We start from the raw sequence: 24112 nt of genomic DNA on the forward strand, positions 1-24112 counted from the left end.
TGTGCCCCTTAAAAATATTAATACTATGGAAAATTGCATTGTAACCGATCTCACATGTACAATTGTTATGTACAATTTTTCCCAGATTTATATCAGATTTACATCAATAACAATATACTTTATTTTGAAACACTGAGACACATATTTACATGTGTAACAAGAGGCATAATACATATTCGTATTTATGGTTGCTACAAAGCAATGTTAACATACAGTTTAGAGTATAATTACAATAGTTTAAGTAATTTCTTAAGGATGTTCGCTCCTCTGTTTCAAAATTACAAGCTTTATAAAAGACTGTTATAAATTGATAATATATAAATGAAGGACCTAAAAAGCAGCAAAAAATTAAATATTTAACATTGGTACCTTTTTTTCTTTCAAAAACTATGAAATAATAACAAGGCTTTTATAAGATTTTCAAATATGGCTTTTTAAACTATATGTAATAGAATTATGAAAAGAAAAGTAGTGGTTAGCGGGCAAAATTTTTAATGGCACTACATGGATAAAACCAAAGGATTCCGAATATCTGGCAAAAACATCAAAAACAAGAGGAGCGAACATCCGTAATAAACAGGGATAAATTCTTAAAAACTTTGATATTGCAAAATGAAAGCAGTCCTTTCATTTTCTCAACACATGGATAAATGCGGTAATATTCTGAAATATGTATTTTTCTGATATTTTTATCAACATCAGACTGGCACTCAAATAAGTAGTGAAACTCATTTCCAATGGACAAGAAGCAGAGATGACACTGTATTTTCATCTCTAGGAATTATATTCCATCTTCCTGTTTCAATTGGTATTTTTAGATTGCAGCATCGCAGCTTAGTAATATTTTTACGATCTGCAGATGAAAGTCTTAATAAATATTTTTCTAAGCCAAAGTCGATTTTGAAAAGACCGTAATATTCCCCCTCGATGAGTTTTGGATTTGAGAGTGCCACTGTTGGATGAATTCATCTGTTAATCTTTGCTTTATACTCGTTTTTATCTGAACTGGATCTATCTTTGATTGAATATTCCATATAAAGCTAACTCCAGTATTGTCAAATATGGATTAAACATGTTCAATCCATTTAAACTTATGCAATCCGGATTCCTTCAATTTCAACATTGTATGGTACAAAATGGAAGAAAGTTATATATCAGCGATGTCTCGGACAATTTCTGAAATCAGTGCTGATCAAATATTTTAAAAAGAGTTGTGCCCTTGGAAATATCAATTATATCGGAAATTGCATTGCATTTGCTCTCAAGCCTTTATTTCTGTAAGATATTTATAAAAAGTTTTAAAGAACCAAAAACAAAAGTTTTTTTTAGTTATTGCCGTTGATCCTTGGATAGATAAAATATGTGCAACGTGGGGGACACTGCAACTCTGTTCTTTTTTGTTGTTGTATAGTTTTGACATAAGGCACTGATGTTGTATGGAACCATATCAGCATGATCAGTCAATACAGATATAGTGGGTAGTTAAGCAAACAACAACAATCAATCATATATTGTGGTTTTGCATTAAGACAAGACACATAATGATGTTTTCAATTAAATGCCATATTTTATTTCAGCATATGATGAACAAGCTTCGATAGAAAGTCCTCACGCAGTGGCTGATCATGAAAAAGCAGAATGAAATTTGAACCATCCCTTTTATGGATTCTATCTATGAAAGACCGCGTCTAGATATATTCATCTATGTACTGTTCAAACAGAAAAAACAACAGGAAATCCTCATGTCAACTATTTTTTTAAGGACTGATCTGTCCATAACAAGTGCAAAACTCAATTCTGCTTGTCTTGTGCCTTTATGATAATGTATATCTTGGTGAATTTGTGATAAATACTATTGTCTTGTTTTTGTCATTTTTCAAGATAAAGAATGATCAGGAAAGGAAAATATCCAAAGAATTTGATTTTGAAACAAAAATATTAGGTGAATGAGTTAATTAAATCACCATTTTGTTGAAGATAAAGAAATAATTTCACAGTTAAACCCATTTTAATTGAACTAGATCAAGTGCTATAAACATGGATGTTTTGTTCGGAAACAGTTCAATTACTATGGATTCAATATTTGTGTCTACCTATTTCCGTGGATTCAGGAAAGATTGTATTTTGGGGAATATTTGATTTTGTTGTTTTGGCAAAATTTGCATTTAAGCCTATAGAAAGTTTATCCTTCATTGAACATTTAAATTCGTGGTTCAGCTCTACCCACGAAATCCACAAAAAATGGTATCTCTCAAATAATGATGAATCCTCAGTATCTTTATTGTTTTGTTGTCTTGAATGTGTTTTTTTTTTGAGTGGTTTAATTTTGCTATTTTACAATTAAAATGAAAACCCCAAAAATCTTCTTTCCTTAATTACAGAATAAGTGACTAGATAAAAAAGACCACATCTTCTTTTTTTTATACTTGCAAAAATAATTTGCCATATAATTTGCACAAATTAGATACTGTGGATTACTTTTTGTGGGATACCAATTTTTGATGATTTCTTGGGTACAGATGAACCAATTTTAATGTTCGATGAAGTACAAATCTTCTATCGGATTGTATGCACTTTTTGAAAAACCAAGAAATCACAATTTTTTCCTTAATCCATGAAAAATTGGTTCCCACGAAAATAAATGAATCCACAGTATTAGAAAATAAACATCTTTATAGTATTCTTCATATTAATCATCTTACAACAAAAAACTACCATAAATACATAAATTATTAGTAATATGTTCATATGGAAATGTTATATGTATATTGTTATATATTATATTGTCTTTTTATTAATCACTTAACAAAGATGGCGTAATCTTTACAAAGCAATTACATTTCTTAATGTACAATGTAGAAGAAGAAAAAAAAAATCATGAAATAATAAACTTGATGTTCATTTGACAATTTTTTCAAAATTAATTATTTTTCATCTTTTGTAAAAGCTGAAAAATTTGATACTATAGACGAAAATTTATTGTGAAATATTTACCTTTTTTTAGGCTTCAGAAATTCCAGTTAAAGTTTGTGACAGGAGGAAAAAATGTATGTAATTTGCTCTTAATGTAATAAGTCTTAATATAGCTCACTTCTCATTGATTCTGACTAAATAACAGTTTATTTATAGAATACCATATAAAATAAAAGTATTATCTAAATGTCACCAGCCACATCATTCTCAGATTGAAAAGAGTATTTAGGCAAACATATGTTTATTGTATATTTACTAAGAATTAAATGATGGAAAACATCGTGTCAATTTGTCCTCAAGTGTCACTTATACTGCCAGATTTGTTGAAATACAAAAACAAAGTGCACTTTTTTTAATTTATCAATGGACTTTAGATGTCAACTTCATAATTTGCTAAAGCATTTATTGATAAAACAAGAGCACTTTGTCAATAGACGTTAAATGTCAACTTCATTATTTGCGTAAACATTTATTGATGATTGATATGTAAACTATGTTTTATGAGAGTATAAGCAATCAGGATTCTACTTTGTCAAAATTATCTCCCCATTACGCCACATTATTTTTATAATCGTAAAAATAGAAGCCATTGTAGTAATGACGCGCTGTCAATTTAGCTCTTGAAAACCGATCAACTTATCCACATACCATCATTACGATCCTTATATGCCAGTTGTATTTTAAAAGACAAATGTATCTACTAGTTTATGTACTTTTATGCTTTTCTTTAGTCATCTTAAAACTATTGTCTGATTGGTTGTCAGGGGTAATTTTCGAAAGTTCAAAAATTAAAAAAAAATCTAATTAGATATTTCGTGGAAGGGCAGACTAAAAATTTTCAGAGGTTGAAGACTAATTACCATAGATAACACACACAAAAAATGAAGCTTTTTTGAAGGTATGCATTTTTAAGATTCACTTGTAAAGTCTGTCGTCAGGTACATTCAGTAAAAATTTGTTATTCGAACACACCTACTCTGTTGTCATGACTCATTAGAAAGGTATTTCACTCTACCTATATATTTAATTCTTAGTACTGTAAATTTTAAATGTTATTATATTAACCTATAGCCTAAATATATATAAATAAAAGAATATGAAGCGAGATGATGTATCAAATATTTTTTTTTTGTATGATTTCAAGACACAATAGTCAATTCAAACATGCCAGAACATAAAAAGGTGTACTCGACTTTCTCTTTTCGATGAGATCATTGCTCTTTTTGGGATTTTTCTCAAAAAAACTGTTGCCGGGGGCAGAGATGCAAATTAATGTTTTAAAGAGACCAATCTATTATATTTCTTTGGAATTTTTTTCGGGGGAATTTATGCTTATGCACAAAACAAATCCACATGTATTTGCACCTACCACAATGGACTGTTTTGTGAAAATTTGTCTTTAATTTAAAAGTTTAAAAATATCCTAACGTTCAATACCATGATTTAAGTAAAACACATATGTAAGATGCATAAAATTCTCAATTATGCACATTCATTAAATTTTCAAAGCCCATAAAAACAGATTTACCAACTAGGCCTTTTTTACCTTCTCTAGTTAAGAGTTCCATTTCTTTTGTTTAATTTCAACTGGGTTTCCACCTGTAAACACTCCTTTAAAAGTATATGTAATTTTTTGTGCTAAGGAAAAATATATGAAATATCTGAATTAAGAATTTGTTTATGGCTGTGATAGAAACTAATTATTTCGCAGTACTTAGTATTTCAAAATACAGTCCTTTGTACTCCCTTAAGATCAGCTTATCTATTCTCATTACTTGGCATTCATAATCCATTGTCTGTATAATGTCTAGTTGAAAATTTAACATAATTTTCTCCTTTGAAACCACCAAGCCATCAATCTCCAGCACAGAGTTCATATCAGTTCCATACGTGCTTTGCAATACTTCCCTTCATATTGAGTGTAGTGTTACATAGTAAAGAACGGAACGAATATGATCTCTGCGCCGGAGATTGCTAAGCCATTTGAAACCAATTTGTCCGCTAGTGTCTTCTGTAAGATTTGTTCCTGGTGTTCATTCCAATCAAACAACATGTCAAAATTGCTAAATAGAACATATATTTGAAGTGCAAGTAACTGTTTAATATTTAGAAAACAATAGTAGAGCCAGAAAATTTGACAGGGTAAAATGCTCAGAAATTGGATTTAGCTACTTCCCTTAAACACCAAATTCTCAAGAGTCCTTGAATGATGATTTTTAACCAGTTTGACAATTTTTGCATAAGTAAAAAAGAGGAAGAGAATTTTGTTTACAGAAAAATTAATCTACAATACAAAAATCTACAAAAAAATGAGAGAAAGGGGGTAATCAGAATCCATGTACAAGAAAATCAGAACACAGCTGGTCAAAAGAAAAACATGATGAAAAGACAAACAATACTTAACACTACCCAGAAAACTAAAGATTGCAGATATGCTTGAAACCATCAATTGACTGCCTAAAGGATAAATTGTCCTTAAAAGACAATTTTTTACATATAATCCTACCAAAATTAAAAATTACTAAAATTTACAAATTAATGTCTCAATATATGACCGACCGTGCGACACTCTCATAGGTAGTCAATGTTATCAACCCCCCGCCCCCTAGTAGTACCATATATGATTGATTCACTTATAAAAACAAAAAATCTCAAATTCTGTTTTGATTAATGTTTCAGGAAACACAAAGAATTCAAATTCATAAAAAAAGATACATATAAACATGTTCCAATTCAGGAGTAGAAGTCGCAGGAAAATAATTCACTAAACTTGATATAACACTATCTATAAATTCAATCACATCTTTAGTTTAATCGTAATCATGTTTTTCTAACAGTTTTAAATTCATCTTATTTAATAACATATAAAACAGGAATGATCCAAACTTTTACATATTTTCTTGCAATTGGTAAAGAGTATTTTGTTTTCAATGAGTGTTATTTATATTTCTCTATACTACATGTATATACTGATTGAGAATAAGTCTTTAAGGTTGTGTCTAGGGTAAATTGTTATTTTTTGTCATAGTGTATAAAGTCAAATTGTTTTTATTTTGTTTTGTTAAGCCTTTGAAAACTATGATAAATATCATTAATAGTTTGCTAGTTAGTGGAACTATCAGCTAAAAAGCTGAGAATACTGTAGACATAAAGTGAACAAAACCTAAAGTTGTTAATTTCTGTGTCATTTGGTCTCTTGTGGAGTGTTGTCTCATTGGCAATCATACCTCATCTTCTTTTTTATAAAAGCTTATGACACATGAGATATTGTATATTTTTTGTTAATAATACTGATTTGGGACCAGTATTTCGAAATATTCTCAGGAAGGAATTATATGTCAATAAGTTATTTTAAATTTGTCCTGAAAAAAATGGTTACAAAATAGTAACAAAGTGCTTAGATTTAAAGAATTTTCAAAAATGATTGTTTCAATTGTTTTGTCTTTCTGTAAAACAGGAATATTTATTGTACCTTTGTTAGCGTTCAGCTTTCTTGAAACTATTTAATGATCACTTTAAACACGAACAACTTAAGAAGGTCCCATAAAACTTTGTTTGCTTCACAATATATTATTTGACTTTTAAAGTAAGTGATATTAATTGCCCGTATTCTATTCGTTTTAAAATTTTCAAAACTATATGTGCTTTTAACAGTTGTAGTAAAACTGCTTAATATCAATCCAGTACGAATCAAATTCGTAAGAAAATATATAAATAACACAAAGCCGAGAGGGTGAGAGAGCAGATTGTTACCCCGAGAAAAATATTATCAACCGAGACGAAGCCGAGTAAAATCTACTCTTTCACCCTTGAAGCTATATGTTTTCAATTCAATATAATGAATGTTCTCATTTTATTGACTTTTAAATAATCGATTTTTGTTTTGCAAGTTTTTATTTGCTAATATGAGATGATATCATTTACAAAAATGTTCTCGCTGACACATGTGTAAGAGTAGAATACTACTCTTGTACTCACTAATAAAAAAACCATGCAATCTAACATGAAGTATAGTAATGCTTACTGTACCTGATCACAAAAAACTGCTTATTCTTCAACTTTGAAATGTCTGTATTTTATCTTTCTGTTCTTTTTCATATTCTTACTGAGTCTCCACTGTCACTTTCTATTATACTATGTCTTGTTTATAAACTAAATATTTCATGAACAAAAACTTTTGCTACAAACACATTATTTGCATGATAACGCATACTTTATTTCAGTGTCAATGCATGCTTTGGGTGAATATTAACAGTTGCAAGGTAACTTTCTTAATTTCATCATACTATTGCTATAAAGGTACAACGTAAGGGAATTTTTGGGATGAAAATATCATTAGCACTAATTTACTGAAATGTGACCACTACTTCAAATATAAAGTTTAATTAAGTGTCATTGAAAGATATAGGGAATTCATAAAACATTTAATTTTACAGTCTATCACTTTATCTGGACCTTATCCATGAAATGAAAACACACTTCTGCTTCGTATTTCATCTCTACGTTGAAAAGTGATTATAACTGTATAAGCTGTCCTGCATGTGGGGCGTATTGTTAGTTACATAGTGTGGTAGTGACCTAATACGATATATATGAGGTCAGTAAATTCCATATGGGGTGAGAGCGAAGCATCTTAACATTTGGTATTTAGACTAGTGGCCTTTCAAAATGATCAAGTCTTCAATACCGTTAGTATTAAGAACCTATTTCCATTGGTCTATACAAAAACAAATGCCAACAATAACAACTTGTTAGTTTTAAATGTGTTTTATGAATTTATTTCAATTTTTCATCATCAATTTCTTCATCTGTTAAAACCTTTCAAATTTTTCCTCAACACCTAGTTGTTTTTATAAAGGGACGTAACACCACTACTAACCGTGTATTGAAATAAGCCCCGCCTACTAACCCCAAATGAAATATACACAGTCTCCACGCGATTGCTTTTAACCAATCATATTCCTAGGAACGTGTAGGAGGTCAGATAAATTTTTATATTTAAGAAGCATCCAGATTTCTCTTCGACATAAACAGACCTACACTGTTCACGGTAAGACAATCTTTATATTTAATTTCTTTAAACAAGGGCATTGTTTAACAAAGTTTGAAATTTGTTAAACCATAATTTTTGGAAATAAAATATAAAAGAATAAATGTTACGTTTTGAATTGAGTTTTCATTTTCTAGATTGCTACAATAATACAGCTTCAAACTGCAACAGGGAATCTCTACTTGGACTAAGTTTCCACTTGTTATGAGGAGTTGCTAATCAAAGGTGCATGATAACGGGAGAAAAATCGAACAAACGGACGACTGAACAATCCAGTGGACCAGCGTTTGTTTGGCTGCAATAATTTATTTTCATTTAAATTGCATGCGTTATCGATCAAAGAAACAATGCTTCGGGCATATTTCTGGAATAAGAAAATAGAAATACATGTTACAATAAAGTAAAACAAAAATCAAATCAAAATACTGTTTAACAGATTAAAGATGCAATATTGTTTTTCAACAAACAAGGTTGAGACGGTCTTAAATATTTAACAAAACTTTTTAGTCCAGTGAAAAAACTCTATTTTCAATGGGTTTTTTTTTCTAAGAAGAACTGTAATGCAATACGTATTCTATAGAAATAACACTTTTGAATCAAATTGGTCAAACTTTTAGGTCATTATTTTCTCGTTTGAATTTACATTTGTCATTTTGTGTCCTTTCATAGCTTGCAGTTGCGGTACGGGTTTTCCTAATGGCAAAGGCCATACGGTGAACTATATTTGCTAATCTCGACGTCATTTGTTTTCTGGGGGAGAGTTGTTTCATTGGCAATCATACGTGTTTTGGTATTTATATATTCAACATTCATGTATTTAGTTATGATGTTTCTTTTGTAAGTCCTGGGAGATATTTTGTTATGTCTTATGTTCGAGACGACGTGGTTCGGTATTTACATATCCCGCTTTCGGGCTTTTTGTTGTTACTTTCTTATACGTGTTGGTCCGGTGTGTCATTTTGTACTGAGTTGTTGTCTGTTTATTTCGTTTGTGGTTTGAATTCTGTATTTTTGGTACATTTCACATATGTCTAATTTGTCAGTATAGTCGGGTTACTCGTGGTTCGTCTACAGGGTTTTTGTTTTATGTTGTGTGTTTTCATGTGTGTTTACTGTTTAGCCTTATAAGATCTTGCCTTATATTACAGATATTTTATTTTTATTTTCTACATGTATGTAAAAGTTAAGATAAAAAATCAGCTACTTCATTTGTATGATTTTAAGTTCAAAGCAACTATATGCACAGGATTTTTTTTGTTTATACACAGTTTTGATTTAGAGAAAAACCGACATGGTTAAAAAAATACATAAAATAACACCATTACAAACTCAAACCCAATTTAATATTCTTGTATGTGTCTATAGATAAAACAAATTTATTTTATTTTTAGAAATTTACCTGTGATAATATAAACGTCACAAAAAATACGTCACTTTTTGTGACGTTGGTCCATTCATATGACGCGCAGTTTATATTTCGTTTGTGGTGTCCTGGTGTGCTTTCGTAAATTCATGGGAGGTGTCCGTTGTTATTCTGCGGTTTATAAGTTGTAATGTACTATTATACTATTTATTTATATATTTCTCTGTGCTGAGTGTTTTTTTCGTTTGTTTGTATTGTATTCCTGTCACGTGGTGTTGTCATTTTAGCGGTATTTTTAACATTGCCATATAAGCGGGAGGTTTGGCTAGCCATAAAACCAGGTTCAACCCACTATTTTTTTCTTAAAATGTCCTGTACCAAGTCAGGAATATGGCAGTTGTTATCAGACAGTCCGTTTCTATGTATGTTGGCGTTTGATTTTGTTGTGGTTCAGTGTTTGTGTTGTTCCGTTGTTTTCCTTTTATAGTTGATGTGTTTCCCTCGGTTTTAGTTTGTTACCCTGATTTGTTTTTGTTTAATCGAATCATGACTATTGAACAACGGTAAACTACTGTTGCCTTTATATATATATATATATATATACCATATCTTTTAAGTTTTATATAGAGATGATGAATAAATTTTAGCAAACAAGGAAGTAGACATCCAGAATATGAAAAAATAATTCAAAATATGTGACCATCAGTTCGTTTAGACGGAATAGGGCGTAATGTTAAAGATTACTTTTTTTTTACCTGAAAGACTCTAAATTGTTCAAAAGTTTTTCGATCTTCCGAGAAACGATTACCACACAAATCCTTTTTGTAAAATGTTCTGTTTTAAAGATTTCGCTTCTTTACTTCAAAATAACAAGACTTTTAAAAGCCTGTAATTAATTGATAGTATATAAATAATGGAACTTAAAAAGCAGAAAAAATAATAGGTCCGTATCCTTGTATAAGAGATATAATTAATTGAAAATTTGGCGGAAAAGATTCTCAGATTCTCTCTAGATTTTTCGTAAATTTAACATTGACACCTTTTTTTATTTCAAACACTATGAAAAAAAAACATGGATTTTATAAGATGTTCAAAAATAGATGTTTGAATTATATGTTTTAAAATTATGAAAAGAAAAATAGGGGTTAACGTGCAAAATTTTTATTGGCACTACATGGATAAAACTAGAGGATTCCGAAAAAGTCAAAAAGTCAAAAACATGAGTAGCGAACATCCTTAAGGATAATGAAACGTTTTATTATTTCTATTATTTTGTAGATGATCAAAAGAAATCGCACACAGGCTCTCCTCCTTGCAGTTTTCGTACTGAATGGTATTGGTAATGTTTTATTTTTCCGTTTTTTTTTTATATATATGTTAACACTTTTTCACATTCCCCATTTGTTTAACCATTTTTCACGTCATTCCTGTAACTTGTTCATTTCAAATTGATGAGCAGTATTTTCGTCAGAAAAAAACATTTTATATCGATACTTCCTTCTTCATATGATAAAGTGTAAGCGGACTCGGAAAACAAAATTTAATAAAACATCAGTTGTTCATGACTTCGTAACGCCAAATGTAAAACGATATAGGACATTAGGCACCTAGTTAATTTCGTACAGTTATTGTGAAATTCCAGGTTGAAATAAAATATTATACACTTACCTTTTTTGTATAACAATTCAACAAATAACAAAAAAAAATAAATAAATGAAAATATGTTATCAGCAGGTAGCACTTAAACCAAAGCTTGAGCAATGCTGACTCTGATAAATACCGAAAACGATATCAAGAGACCCGGAAGTGTATGCATGCATAGAGATCCAATTAAATACAAAGGAAAAAGTGTACCGTTTATTCTCAATCCCTGATGTTATAAAAGTATCATTATGTAATAACACAAGATCAATTTTTTACCAAATTATAAAATCGTCATAACAGTTGAACGAAGAGAAACATAATTTCTATCTATTTTTAAGCGTTCTTTTGCTCTTTCGCAAAAGTCAGTGGACTTACAATCAAGCCGTATGAAGGGAACGACGAAGGCACATCATTGTCAAAAGGTAAAAATTACAGCATAGAAATTCTTATGAAATTATTTCAGTGCGCACAACACGTGTGTTTTTGGAGTAACATACATGTAACCCCTTTGTGTTATTAATTTTGTATTTACATTGTGTCATAGATCAAATTTATTCGTTGAGTGTATGATCACTTGCTTTTGTTAATATGTCTTTTGATTGGGTTATGCCTTTTCAATTGATAGTTTATAGTGTGTCTTTCTATGTTGTGATGTTACACTATTAATTCAGGTAGGGTGAAGGTTGGCGCCTATTACAACGTTTAAACCCGCTGCATGTGTTTGCACCTGTCCTAATTCAGGAACCTGATGTTCAGTGGTTGTCGTTTGTTGATGTGGTTCATGAGTGTTTCTCGTTTCTCGTACTTTATATAGATTAGACCGTTGGTTTTCCTGTTTGAATGGTTTTACACTAGTCATTTTTGGGGCCCTTTATAGCTTGCTGTTCGGTGTGAGCCAAGGCTCCGTGTTGAAGCCCGTACTTTGACCTATAGTGGTTTACTTTTGCAAATTGTGACTTGGATGGAGAGTTGTCTCATTGGCACTCATACCACATCTTCTTATATCTACTTAGATGAAATTAGCAGTTCACTTCAAGTCCCTTTCGGTCATATAGTTCCTAACATTTTTACGTATATATACATCCCAGGCTTACTTTTTTTTAGTTTGAGCATTGTTAATAAAGGATAATCCAGTGAAGGGCAACCAACGCACGACACTTATACATTATCATTTTCATTTCAAAAAGTAAAATCACAAAAATACTGAACTCAAAACGGAAAGTCCCTAATCAAATGGCAAAATCAAAAGCTCAAACACATTAAACGAATGGATAACAACTGTCATGTTCCTGACTTGGTACAGACATTTTTCTTATGTAAAAAATGGTTGATTGAACCTGGTTTTATAGCTAGCTAAACCTCGCACTTGTATGACAGTCGAATCAAATTCCATTATATTGACAACGATGCGTGAACAAAACAAACAAACATAATAGGTAAAAATATCAAAAATAGGGGTACAGCAGTCAGCATTGTGTTATAATCTTAATCACTATAAAAAAAAACAAATATGTAACAAAGAAGCACAAAAAGTCAGATATCAAATTTAACAACCTCATTCATTGCTTTTTTATTATACGATTTTATTTATCTATGTCCACCCATAAAGGATTGAAAGATTTTAAGTACTGGGACTGACTCCTTACCCTGACAGGCACATGGTTAGGTTAATAGTTATCAAAGGTACCAGGCTTATAATTTCATACGCCAGACGCGCGTTTCGTCTACATAAGACTCATCAGTGACGCTCAGATCAAAATAGTTAGAAAACCAAAACATTGCGCGTTTGACGTACATCAGTTGATCAGCATGTAAACGTCACACAGGTAGAAATAAAATAATTTTGTCGTTCAAAGTATGAACAGAATGTAGTCTATAGTTCTTTTAGGCATATCCTCTGCAGAATATAAATTAGAATTTTCCCTTGTCCTTCTTGCCGCTTGTCTATAACTCTATATGCTTATTGTGAATTTCTTCTAAAAAAAAAAGAGCCAGGTCATTATGTATTTTATTAAATCTAACATCTTGCTTAAGTTATATTGAGATACACCCCAATGAGTTTAACCTCTATTATAAAGGTTAATATATTGAAATTGATACAAATCAGTCAGTACCATATTACATAATTTGTCCGTTGATGACTTGTTAAATCAATATCTAACAGTTCAGGGCAGCAAGTGCAGAAAGCAAGATGTTAGATTTAATAAATCAAACTTCAATTACAACGTTCTGGTTTAAAACTAATTTTTTGAGAAAAAACCTTTAAAAATCTTCATCAATCAAGAATCATAACTCCACAATATATAGTTACTAGTAAGTATGTTTAACTTAATGACTCCCATTATCAAGCTACATTTGAATATGTTACTCAAGCATCGTTATGACACATGAACAAAATTTATTCGATTTTTGCTTCACCATGTTCGAATTTTAAAAATGTTTTCTGATACAACATAAAATATAAAGGACTCGGACTTCTTTTAAACTTAGTTTTACTGTGCGTATTGCTGTGAGTTTGTTTATTCTACATTGGCTACATGTAGAAGTATAGGGGGAGGGTTGAGATCTCACAAAACATGTTTAACTCCGCCGCATGTTTGCGCCTGTCCCAAGTCACGAGCCTCGCTGTGTTGAAGACCCATTGGTGGCCTTTCGCTTTTTTCTGCTCTTTGGTCGGGTTGTTGTCTCTTTGACACATTTTCCCTTCCATTCTCAATTTTATAGTTAGCTTGAATCCAGAACGATTCGAGCTTGACATTTATTAGTATTTACATCTTTCTGTCATCACTGGGGCTAAACTGATGTCCGTAACTGCAATTCGGGATATCCCAAATGGCGGACGAAAAATTAGGTGAAATATAATTATATAAATTTTGTAAGCCGTTAGAAATGACTTTTCGGAACTTTTTGCCAGCGTTTGCGTTAAGGTCTTCTTGTCCGTAAATGTTAAATTGCAGAAAAGAATTGACGTTTTACTATTAAAACAAAAGAAAATTAAAATTTTGGCATAATTTTCTATATTTTTAAACATTTTAACAGCTTTACCTTAAAGTTATCAAAAACTCCATTTATATTGTTAAATAATATATTCACTGACCTTAATCAGAATCCCATATTTCAATGCTTTTGAAGAGCAAAATTGGACTTAAACTTATTTAAGATGAAAAAATGTTGCTAATTGTAGTTAGTCCCAAGAAGTCACCAAGACCAATAACCACAACATCCAGAAAAACAAGGAATGAAGAATCTGATAAGTGTGGTGAGCATAAATGTTATATATGGTCTTTTCATCAGCCTTTATAACGTGCTATACTTTATTGCCCGTTATTTTTTTGTTAGAATGTAGATGAACGCCTTCTACCAAACATTGTTTTACAAATCATTAGCATTGTGACTACATATTCATACTTCTCCACTCAAACTAATGATACATATACCATCAAATACATGTTTGTAGTGTTTTCCGTCCGTCTGTGCCTTCCTGCAACAACTCGTAAAAAAACTTAATACATTGTAGTCAAACTTATAGCTCTTCCTAATTTGAAGGTATATTAGGTCATCCTCAATCAAGTTTATATTTGAAGGTGTATTTGGTCATCCTCAATCAAGTTTATATTTGAAGTTGTATTTGGTCATCCTCAATCAAGTTTATATTTGAAGTTGTATTTGGTCATCCTCAATCAAGTTTATATTTGAAGGTGTATTTGGTCATCCTCAATCAAGTTTATATTTGAAGGTATATTTGGTCATCCTCAATCAAGTTTATATTTGAAGATGTATTTGGTCATCCTCAATCAAGTTTATATTTGAATTTATATTTGTTCATCTTCAATCATGTTTATATTTGAAGGTGTATTTGGTCATCCTCAATCAAGTTTATATTTGAAGGTGTATTTGGTCATCTTCAATCAAGTTTATATTTGAAGGTGTATTTGGTCATCCTCAATCAAGTTTATATTTGAAGGTGTATTTGGTCATCCTCAATCAAGTTTATATTTGAAGTTGTATTTGGTCATCTTCAATCAAGTTTATATTTGAAGGTGTATTTGGTCATCCTCAATCAAGTTTATATTTGAAGGTGTATTTGGTCATCCTCAATCAAGTTTATATTTGAAGGTGTATTTGGTCATCCTCAATCAAGTTTATATTTGAAGTTGTATAAGGTCATCTTCAATCAAGTTTATATTTGAAGGTGTATTTGGTCATCTTCAATCAAGTTTATATTTGAAGGTGTATTTGGTCATCCTCAATCAAGTTTATATTTGAAGGTGTATTTGGTCATCCTCAATCAAGTTTATATTTGAAGGTCATCCTCAATCAAGTTTATATTTTATGGATTTTATATTTGAGTTTGAGTTACACTTTGGAAGCATTGACACATTTCGTCTTTCAAACAACTAGCGTCAACAAAAAGTAAATCGCCTTATCTTTGTTTGGCCAAGTGCCATTTAATGTTATAATATTTATTTATTACATAATGTACATCTTAAACTTGTCTTTAGAATACATTATTCTTTTTACCTTTTCAAGCAGAATTTGAATCACATATTTGACTTTTTCATACTTTTTGTTAGCAATCATTGTTAATTTATAAGCATTAGCAAAATGATCATAAATAAAATATATAGAAACACTAATACTTAAACAAAATCCTCACACTATCGAAACTGAAAGTAAACAAAATCCTCACACTATCGAAACTGAAAGTAAACAAAATCCTCACACTATCGAAACTGAAAGTAAACAAAATCCTAACACTATCGAAACTGAAAGTAAACAAAATCATCACACTATCGAAACTGAAAGTAAACAAAATCCTCACACTATCGAAACTGAAAGTAAACAAAATCCTCACACTATCGAAACTGAAAGTAAACAAAATCCTCGCACTATCGAAACTGAAAGTAAACAAAATCCTCACACTATCGAAACTGAAAGTAAACAAAATCCTCACACTATCGAAACTGAAAGTAAACAAAATCATCACACTATCGAAACTGAAAGTAAACAAAATCATCACACTATCGAAACTGAAAGTAAACAAAATCCTCACACTATCGAAACTGAAAGTAAACAAAATCCTCACACTATCGAAACTGAAAGTAAACAAAATCCTCGCACTATCGAAACTGAAAGTAAACAAAATCCTCACACTATCGAAACTGAAAGTAAACAAAATCCTCACACTATCGAAACTGAAAGTAAACAAAATCCTAACACTATCGAAACTGAAAGTAAACAAAATCATCACACTATCGAAACTGAAAGTAAACAAAATCCTCACACTATCGAAACTGAAAGTAAACAAAATCCTCACCCTATCGAAACTGAAAGTAAACAAAATCCTCACACTATCGAAACTGAAAGTAAACAAAATCCTCACACTATCGAAACTGAAAGTGACAAAAATTTGAAAACTGCACAAATTGAGTCAATGACACCATAATTAAGCATATGTTCAATGTACTAACTGTAAATATTTAACGTTACTTCTTTTAGTATATTAAATCATTACTATTTGTACCTCTATTCTTATTTAACAACGCCATTTTTGAAAATTAACATAATATTAATTAATACCCGTGGATGAATTTTAGTTTTGATTAAAATTGTACCAAAATTTTGTAAAACTATATTTCATTTTTAGGTCCAGAGAACTGTCAACATGGAAAATTCTATGTAGATACATGTGACAAGAATGGTTTCTATCAATGTGTATGGGGGAGACCTGCGAAACAACATTGTGGTAAGGGTCTTGTATGGAACCCAGCAGGATATTGTGACTACGCATAACAGTTATTCAAGAATTTGACTTTGGAATATTAGATTGAGACCAATGATTAATTATAAGTTGTAACCAAAGCACGAGTAACTATATTTACAGATGTATTCAATTTGTTCGTTTTTTCGTGTCAAAAATAAATTCTTGCATTAGCAAAAAAGGCCGTTAGTTTTCTCAATTGAATTGTTTCATATTTTTCATGTCGGGGCCATTTATAACTGACAATACGGCATGGGATTTTACTCATTGTTGAAGGCCATACGGTTGCCTGTAATTGCTTACATCCACTTTATTTGAACTTTGGTGGATAGTTGTATGAGTGGCAATCATACCACATCTCCTTATTTTATATCTCTTAAATTTCACTTTTAGGCCATTATGGACCTCATATGTCATAGAAATAACCATAACCAAGAACGAAAGAAGAAAAATAGTTGTTAACTTGTTTGCCTCTGGCTTTTTTAATGAAAAAATAAGAAGCCGTTGACATCGAAAACAATAAACCAAGTAAAGAGACAATACTTGAGCCTAAAGGTGGAAAACGAAAAAGTAATCAATATTTTACAAAGAAAATTAAAGATGAACGGACAAAAAAAATCAGTGATGAGTTTAGGCACTCCAGAAGGGTAGCAGGTTTTCTCCTCTGCGCTGATGATAATCGTGCAACTTGTGGTAAAACCATGTTTATACCGGTGATTATGCACTCTATCATAGAGAATTGTCAAATGTTACTCGTCTTACAAACAAAAGAAAAAAAACAAAAATACCTAACTCCAAGGAAAATTCAAAATGGAGAGTCCCTTTAAAAGACATTACTTTAACTAATAATCGGTACGTACAAAAAATATAATTAATTCATGACCGAATGTATAAGATTAGAAGGATAACAGTTACATATAGAACAGCTAAGACATGAAATAAAAATATCACCAAGTTCAACATAGAAAACTCAAGTAAAATCCACACGAATCCCTTTTACCACCATTGGCACCCATCATGTTGCTCATGATAAGTTAAAATCAGGGACAAATGTTCACACTTGTTTTCAGACATATTTATTTTTCTGCCAACGAAATGTCAAATATGGGAAGTGAATAGACTTGTTGTGCCTATTTTTCAATATATTTCATGACTGAGCGAGTTTCATTTCAAATTGTAAGCGGAACGATATTCAATGATCACTTGAATTTCAAACAGGAAAAAGATGTTATTGTAATGTCTATCTATAGCAGGGGAAACACGTATTATTTCCTTGTGTATTTTGTAAAATAAAATTATACATATTTTCTGATGTTGCTGATTAAAAGTTTCACGATCATATAGCTGTTATTCGTGAATTTGAAAGCATACTATTTTGGTTGAATCAGTGCATTTGCAGATTGACTGTTTCTATTATTTTATTACATTTTTAATTCTGTACAGTTAGTTCAAGCAACGTTTCTTTTTCTGCACTGTTTTTGGCGTTGCTGTGTGAAATACAGTCATTGATATTAATATGTATGCTTGCATAATTACTCTAAGTAGATCAAGTACTATGAGCTTGCTTTCAGTCACAGCTATCATTATTTGGTACGGTTTAATAATCCTACACCTTCCGCTTTCTGGAGAGGGAGGTATATAGTGTTAGGAGGTCCTCCTTTTGTAAACTGTTACAGAATCTTATTTACGGATGAACTGGTACACCTCCTATTTCATTTCTTCATTCGAAGGTTTTTTTGGGTTCATTTTGGCATGACATAGACTTTTGTCATATCCGCACGACTACAGTTCACATTTATATCCGCTTTTCCTCATAAATAGCATAATTTTATAAAAATTTTATATGAATTTGGTTAAATATACTTACCATGAAATTACATTTATATTATATAGAATATGTTTGCTTTCACAACATGTTCTCATCGCAATTAACTAGGTGATTAAAAATTACATCCATAAGATGTACTCACCTACGTCATAATTTACCTGTGTAACATACAGTATCTTTAGTTTTAATTTTTGCGTTCAGGTGAACGCATGTTTCTCGTCGACAAGGATTTTTAAATCCTTATGTTTTATAAAAGACATTATTTGTTTTCGGTATATCATTTTACGATTAATTTAATGTGAATACAGCGCTTCTGTCAAGTTTCTGATATGCACGTTTCGTCAATTTTACATCTTACGAGTGTGGAACAACGACGACCTAGAAAATGACCTTTGTTTAGCCGCCATTTTCAAACATTAAGTCCGGTCCGAGGAAAGGCAGAATTTTTCTGTCAAAATCGGACATGTGACGTGAGTGCTCCGTTTTTAGAATAAACGGATGTTTTAATACTTCTTCCACGCTGACCGAATTTTTAGCTGTTTAGAGCAATCTACGAAACGGGTCAAGTGGAAAGTTTGGATAAGTTGATAATTACAATTTTACAGTCTGTTCACGAGACTGTGTAAACACATCACTATATTAAAATCAGAATAGGTGTTTTGGCCAGATCTGATTATTTTAATGTGGATAACGTCCTTGTGGGAGCGTAGACCACTATTGTCACTATTTTAATGTGGATAACGTCCTTTAAATATGGGAGCGTAGACCACTATTGTCACTAGAACCTCAATTGGTTCAATAAATTTCAATCAGGAAAGGGAACTTGCCCATATCTGATTGTTATTTTACTTGGATAACGTTCCATACAGGGAGCGTAGACCAACATTGATACTCACATTGACTGTTTAAAGTTGATAAATAAATATAAAATAAAATAAAATAAATCACAATCAGAATAGGGAATTTGCCCACAACTGATTATGTTGATTTGGTTAACCTTCCATTCAGGGAACATAGACCATATTTATTGAAAATAAAACGTGCTTAATGAATCACAAATAAAATTAAAATTAGAATAGGGATTTTGCCCAAGTCTATCTGATTAATGTTGACATCGTTTCATCCAGAAAACATAGGAACTAGAACAACATGCATGATTTTGGATCTGTAAGTTGCATGCATTCTACTACAATACAGATTTGATATCTTACATAAAAATCATAACTATTAATTGATTGCACATTGATATTTATGGAGCATAGACCATTGTTGTAAATAAAAACTTCATTTTTTGACGTACTGAAATAAAATAAATTAGAATCAGAATAGTGAATTTTAGTCCAGGTCTATCTGATTGTTGCAGTAGACATCCTTCCATCCAGGGAACGTTAGGTCTACCCTTTATTATATTTAAAACAACCTGCAAGCATAGCTAATTTTTGTTTGCACATTTATTTTTGTGATGAACCAACAGTTCAGTTAATTTACATATATACTCATATTGATAATACAATGTAATATATTGAAAGAGTGTCTGGAAATGGTCAAGACAGATAAAAACACTGAAATAGTACAGTGTTATCTAGTACAATACAAATGTGTATGCATATTAAGCATATCAATACACAAATTTTTTAATTATGTCCAGTTTCAATCAGGACAGTAAATTCTCAGAAGCCTGAAATATTTTCTCGGAGCAGGAAATTGCTGTAAATATTTTCTTTACTGATAAATTATTCTCTTACAGATGTTAAGAAAATACTAATATGTTGAGTCAGTAAGAATGGAACACCGTTCTAAAACCAGTTGATAGCTTGTGACAACTCATTTTATCAATTTTTAATTTTCATGGTCAGTTTACTACTGACAAGAAGAACATTAATATTATCAGTATGTACTGCTATGACCATTTGTTTGTTTTGTCTGCATTAACGAAACAAAGACTTTTATAATGTTTTTTAAGTAAACATTAGATTGTCTCTTGGATTAAGAGTTTAGGGAATGCCATGATGCATTTTACAAAGACTCATTCAGGGAAATGGCTTATATTTTGATTACATAACTCAGAGTGTACATTGCCAATGCATATAACATAATATGTACTTGTGCTATTTTGTGTTAAGTACACCAAAAAGGTGATAACATAAGACTTAAGGGTCTATTTTACCCTCACTATATGAGAATCACTGTCAAATAATACATGTAAGGGAGAGATTTTTGGAAGCTCTTTTAAAGATGGAAAATTATGCCTTTACATCTTAAGTTTTCAAAGCAATGCCAACAAGTTTGGCAAGATTCTGCTATAAGGGATTCATTCATTTGGTCTGTTTTCAATCTTAATGTGAGATTGATAGTAAAAAACAGCTTTACAAACTGCTACCCGTTTTTTTTTCCGTGAGTTTATATTGAATCAGAAAGCTGAACTATAGAGGACTCAAAGATACTGATATATTAAAACAAGATTATCATTAATTTAGGATTTGTATTTTGAGAATTTAGTGTAAAAATAAAGACATATCAGATAGATTTTGCAAAATATTAGATATAATTAGTAAAATATTAGTAAATAAATAAAGAAAATTTAAAGCATTGTGGATGCAGGATTCATTAAAAATGCTAGACATGGACTTGGAGATTGGAGTAGTTCACAAGTTTTAAAAATGAACTATCTAATACAGCTCTTTATATAAAGCTTCTTTTTAGCCAGTCTTTACAAGATGCAGAAAAAAGAAGAGGTTTTTTGGGCTACATAATGTACCAATATATACATATATATATTTCAATTGGTTCTCAAATTTTAGCACCAGTGTAGAAGCAGTTAATCTAAGAGCAAAATACATGAAAAGCAGTTTATTTAAAATACTGATTAATAGTTAGCAAATAACATTCAATAGTATGTTAGTACATGGAAGTAAAATGCAATATGATAATTCCATGATTATATTAAGTGCAAGACATTTTCTAAATTTAAAATGTCACTGTTTATTTCTATTTTTTGCTCATTATTAGCAAAGAGTACAAAAAAAAAAAAAAAAAAAAAAAATCTAGTCTTGTCAAAGTCAAGTTGTGACTTATCTACATGCAGGAAGGTTTCCAAATGCGTGCGATTTAATCCCCAAATTGATGGTATTCACTATAATATTCAGATTTCATAATGACCAGTCAATTATCAAACAATATTTCTTAGTCCTTTTTCTGCAGAACTTTGCAGAAATAATATTAATATCTAGCATAGAGTTAGTATTTTATGCAAGAATATACTAGACAAAATTGAAATGTGGTTATTAACAGTTACTTTGAATTTTGATTCAATACTGTTTTCAAAGATGTGATTATATAAATCACATTTATTTTGTTTTGTCAAATCTGTGGACAAATGCAAAATTTTTCTGAGTGACTTTTAGTGAACCAAATGACTGGGTTGAAGTCACAAAAATACTACCAAAAGTGTTTTGGTTGGTATATATGGAATCATATCAGAATGTATAGAATTCAGATAATGTGAACAAGAGAGAAATAAAATGAGCATTTCTGATTGTGAAACCATTTCTAAAACAACTAAGAACACTTAAGTCCGCAAGTTAGTACAAGTGTTTTTCCATATGGTCAAACGTGTTTTCTTTAAATACACCTATAGAACTATATTTAACAAGTTGCATGTTAATATTTCTGATTGCGAAATAATTTCTGAAACAAATATAAACAATTGTCAAGAGCAGCAGTTCAAGAGTTGTTCAATATGTCAAACTTTTGTTTCTTTAAATTTGGAACTGTACATGGCAAGATATAATTTATAAGGGTTCTAATTTTAGACAGTATATCATTGTGAAATATTATTTAGAAATATCAAAACAACATTGACAGACAGATTTTTCATAGTTGGAGAAAATCATCTGTCAGCATTCTTTTTGGCTTATTAGGACAACAGTTATTGGCTTGCTCAACATCCAAATGCTCTGTAGAAGCATTATGATACCATTTGAAAACATGTATATTTAAACATTTCCACTGATTTGTCCATTCCTCACCACTCATAGAAATTTCTATCAGATTTTAAAATTTAGTCGGTTTGGAAAATTGTCATTCTATTATAATGCAAGACTTCTCTTGACAAAAAATATTTTCGTTCTAAATCTATAAGATATTAAAAAGAGTAGTATATCTAGCAGAAGAATAAGTACTCAGGGAGACTATAACTTCAAAAAAAGTTTATAGATTAATCCAGATTTAACATAATCATGAAACAACTTTTGTTTGAGTCTTTATTATACTTTGTTTGTATTAAGGACACTTATATACAAAGTATATTTTAATTGATTATAATTCTTTGACAATTAAGCAGAAAAGAATTTATTTCGAAAGATATGATATTGATCAGGTTATCAAAAGATGACAGCAATCATATATTCTCTGTTATTATATTAAAACTATAGAGAAAACAATGGAAAGTTAGAGAGAAGCTAATTGTTTTCAAATAAACTAAAGTTTTGAAAACTAATATTTCAAAGTTGAAAGTAATTGATACTAAGGTTGGATTAGTTCTTGTCGATTTGTACAAGCAATAAGAACAACCTATTCAAAAATAAATGCTTATTTACTGTTGCAATAATATTACAACACAGTTAACTCATAATGAAGGAGCTTTAATGAAATAATTTCTATACTGGCCTGTAGATTATTTATTCAACAGATATAGAAAGATGTGGTATGAGTGCCAATGAGACAACTCTCCATCCAGTCTATTTTTGCATACTTTTATTTATGCAATCTGCAAAGTTTTGCCATTGATACATACAGTTATACAGCATAGCTTTATTGTATAATAAATTTAAATTTAGTAATTTCGGTTTTGACTAATATCCGTATTTACAAAATTAAGTGGAGTTATTTTTTAAAAACTTTGACATAGTTTTATATGTTGGAAATTGTATATGTGTGAGAGAATTTATCCTCCACCAAAATAAAATACTGCTTGTTAATCAGTAAATATTCTATATAATATAAATGTAATTTCATGGTAAGTATATTTAATCAAATTCATATAAAATGGTTATTTTTGAAATCTCAAGAAGAGATTTTATATGAATTTATAGGGTTAAATATACTTACCACAATCCACCACCACCCCTGGAAAAAATTCACTTTTTTGTTCACATAATTGAAATTATTCAATTAAACGACAAATTAAAACTAAAGATACTGTATGTTACACAGGTAAATTATGACGTAGGTGAGTACATCTTATGGATGTAATTTTAAATCACCTAGTTAATTGCGATGAGACATGTTGTGAAAGCAAACATATTCTATATAATATAAATGTAATTTCATGGTAAGTATATTTAACCCTATAAATTCATATAAAATCTCTTCTTGAGATTTCAAAAATAACCATTTTCTCGGTATCTCTACTTTAAAATGCAATTTTGCAACTCCATTTTTGTTTTTGACACTGATCACTTTTTGACTTTCTTTTAGCAATCTTGGTTCATC

General features: G+C 30.5%; 2 long non-coding RNA genes across 8 annotated transcripts in view; one reads left to right on the plus strand and one right to left on the minus strand.

The window, feature by feature from the left end:
• The window catches only part of LOC127717808 (uncharacterized), a 142125-nt gene that overhangs the window by 80723 nt on the left and 37290 nt on the right, over positions 1-24112 (minus strand). Inside the window, exon 1 of one of the 2 annotated variants that reach the window (XR_007989423.1) lies at positions 2995-3054. The exons of the other annotated variant lie outside the window; for it this stretch is intronic. This is a non-coding gene — a long non-coding RNA (uncharacterized LOC127717808). Of the gene's footprint in view, positions 1-2994; positions 3055-24112 lie in introns of those variants that run through there. 2 annotated transcript variants of the gene reach the window in all.
• Positions 1-24112, plus strand: part of LOC127717806 (uncharacterized) — a 120954-nt gene that overhangs the window by 46477 nt on the left and 50365 nt on the right. The window contains exons 1-2 of one of the 6 annotated variants that reach the window (XR_007989419.1): positions 7955-8023; positions 10665-10719. The exons of 2 other annotated variants lie outside the window; for them this stretch is intronic. This is a non-coding gene — a long non-coding RNA (uncharacterized LOC127717806). Of the gene's footprint in view, positions 1-7954; positions 8024-10664; positions 10720-24112 lie in introns of those variants that run through there. 3 more of the 6 variants (XR_007989420.1, XR_007989414.1, XR_007989417.1) reach the window with 3 other exon arrangements.

The sequence above is a fragment of the Mytilus californianus genome, unplaced genomic scaffold (assembly GCF_021869535.1).
Source record: "Mytilus californianus isolate M0D057914Y unplaced genomic scaffold, xbMytCali1.0.p SCAF_10, whole genome shotgun sequence".
Taxonomy (NCBI): Eukaryota; Metazoa; Mollusca; class Bivalvia; order Mytilida; family Mytilidae; genus Mytilus; species Mytilus californianus.